The 2,794-nt window shown below is 36.0% G+C and overlaps 1 long non-coding RNA gene across 1 annotated transcript in view; it reads left to right on the top strand.

Annotated features, from left to right (window-relative positions):
- LOC111430743 overlaps positions 1-1,706 on the top strand; it is a 2,773-nt gene extending 1,067 nt beyond the window's left edge. The window contains exon 2 of the long non-coding RNA XR_002708380.1: positions 1,436-1,706. This is a non-coding gene — a long non-coding RNA (uncharacterized LOC111430743). The remainder of the gene's footprint in view (positions 1-1,435) is intronic.
- Positions 1,707-2,794: the final 1,088 nt, after the last annotated feature.

Genomic DNA, 2,794 nt, shown 5'->3' with positions numbered 1-2,794 from the left:
TTTTTTTTTTTTTTTTTTTTTTTTTTTTTTTTTTTTTATGCCTGCTATGTGTTTGAAGAAATGCCTCACAGAAGCTGCCTGCGATTGCGAAGTCATTCTTTAAATGGTTTAATTCTGTATTGAAATTTTTGTGATTTGCATGATCTTGTGTATTCTCGATCTAGTGGAAAGTAGATTAGTTTAATGAATTCTAAAGGACGAAGCCATGTCAGTTGCAAATAAGCTGAAAATATTGGGTGGGGGACAATTACTTGTGGTAGTATTTTTCATGATTGTCGCCAGAACATAGCTAAGTGGAAAAGGTCACCAATTAACCTCTCAAAGCTTGATGTTTTGATACTCACTCTGTTATTTTTTAACTAAAAACAAAATCTCCATGCCTCATTGCAAGTCACTGGAAACCCGAATTGACTTGAAATTTAAAAGCCATTGGCCTATGGCGATTCGAGTAGATCAGGTTTTTAAGTATATTCTCTAACCTATGAATTGTGTTGGCAGCCATTTGTAAAGGTCATCTGCTCTTCTTCATTTCTGGTATCTCTCTGTCAGCTGTGATCATTGTAAGGTGAAAATACTTAGAAAAAGTAGTATATAATAAGGCAGTATCTGCAGAATATATTTCTGCTCTGTTAACACAAAGCCTTAGATGAACAATGTGCAAACTGTTGTCCACTGAATTCTCTGCCGGTTTTTATGTCCATTGAACCACATTTCTCCTGTTATTGGGATATCAAAAGCTCCAAATAAATCTACTAGCACAATTGGTTGTCCACTTTATTATAGGAGTCATGTAATAAGCCAAGCCCACCATTAGCAGATATTGTCATTTTTGGGTTTTTTCCTTTCGGGTTTCCCCTCAAGGTTTTTAAAACGTGTCTGCCTGAAGAGGTTTTCATACCCTTATAAAGAATGTTTCGTTCTCTTCCCTAACTGATGTGAGATCTCACAATCCACCCCCTTCGATTGGAGAGGGGAACGATTGCCAGCGAGAACGCTAGGCTTTGAAAGGGGTAGATTGTGAGATCCCAAATCGGCTGGGGAGGAGAATGAAACATTCTTTATAAGGGTGTGAAAATCACTCTTTAGCAAACATGTTTTAAAAACCTTAAGGGGAAGCCCGATAGAGAGAACCCAAAGAGACAATATCTGCGAGGGGTAGGCTTGGACTCTAGAGAATTCGTGCAATAGGTGATGCTAAGTGACACAATCGCGCTTTCGAAGGCAGCGGACTAGCGATTGCTGCCTTCGAAAGCGCGATTGTGTCACTAAGCTCAATGGTTTCAGTAGGCCTAGGCTTATGAGGCAGTCTAAACACACTCTAAATATATGTACAGCTTCTTAACCTTAAATTCCACGAACTTTAAGTTATAAGCCAAAACACACTGCACTAAATTGATTTGAAACTGTAAGCATAATATACAATCATGTGATGCAGGAAGGCAGGTGGCTTGCTTTATGGAAATGATGGGTGGACTCATAAGATGATTCATGAAGAAGTAAGTAACTTGAGGAACTTCCATTGCCAATGCTGTGCTTGAAGAGAGCCTAATTAAAGCTGAGGTATGGGAGTGAAGGTTAAAAGAAAAATAGAAATCATTGAAAGTTGCTGCTGCTCTTATGGTGTTGAGTATCATATTTTTATACATCTATTATTGTCCTCTCTTTCAAAAGAGATAACCTTCATCAAAGTTTGTACACTTTGCTTCCTTTTGAGTACAAATCTTGACTTCTGGAAACCCATTCAAATTCAAACCAAGAAATTTTCCCTCCAATTATTTTTAGTTTTGAACTTTAGGAAGCCGATTTGACGAACAAATGTTACGAGTCCAAATCACTTCAACTTTGGTTTGGACTCGTAATGGTGCGGTTCAAGGTAAGGTCAGACACTTCTTATTGTAGTGGATTGAGGAGTTTTCGTGAGGTTCAAGTCTTGAATTTTCAATTTATATCTAATAAGTCTTTTAGTTCTTCGATATAGAGTTTCATTAGATATAAAATCTTCGAATATATGAAACACCTATTAGATATAAATTCAAAGTTCATAGACATATTTGACCAATTTTAAATTAAAAAAATCAGAACTAAACTCTGGTCCAAGAGGATGATCAACAACACTAGGACTGAGACACGGCCCAAACTCCTACGGGAAGCAGCAGTGGAAAATTTTCCACAATGGGCAAAAGCGTGATGGAGCAATGCCACGTGGAGGTAGAAGGCCTACGGGTCGTGAAATTCTTTTCCCGGAGAAGAAGCAATGACGGTATCTAGAGAATTAGTATCAGCTAACTTTGTGCCAGAAGCCACAGTAATACAGAGAATGCAAGCGTTATCTAGAATGATTGGGCGTAAAGCGTATGTATGTGGCTTTTTAAGTCCGCCGTCAAATCTCAATACTTAACCCTAGATAGGGTCATTTAACCCAAATATGTGGCTTTTTAAGTCCGCCGTCAAATCTCAATACTTAACCCTAGATAGGGTCATTTAACCCAAAAACAACAAATACAGAAAGGGCTAAAAAGGAAATTAAATTATAAACCTCAAAAAAAAAAAACAATTCATTGCTTTTAAAAAATGTACAAACAATGACAAAAGCAAAGCAACACGGAAAAAGGGTTAGGGTTAGTTTGAAAACTTTTGGAATCTTTTCCAATGTAAATGATATTTTATAGGCATAATTTATTTCTAATTTTATATAAAAAAATCAAATATATTAAATATTAAAGGTCACCTACATACATTATTATAATTAATGAAGATATATATATATATATATATATATATATATATATATATA

This window comes from Cucurbita moschata, unplaced genomic scaffold (assembly GCF_002738365.1).
Source record: "Cucurbita moschata cultivar Rifu unplaced genomic scaffold, Cmos_1.0 Cmo_Scf00034, whole genome shotgun sequence".
In the NCBI taxonomy this organism is placed as follows: Eukaryota; Viridiplantae; Streptophyta; class Magnoliopsida; order Cucurbitales; family Cucurbitaceae; genus Cucurbita; species Cucurbita moschata.
The sequence above is the reverse complement of the archived record's forward strand: the minus strand, read 5'-3'. Positions and strand labels throughout refer to the sequence as shown.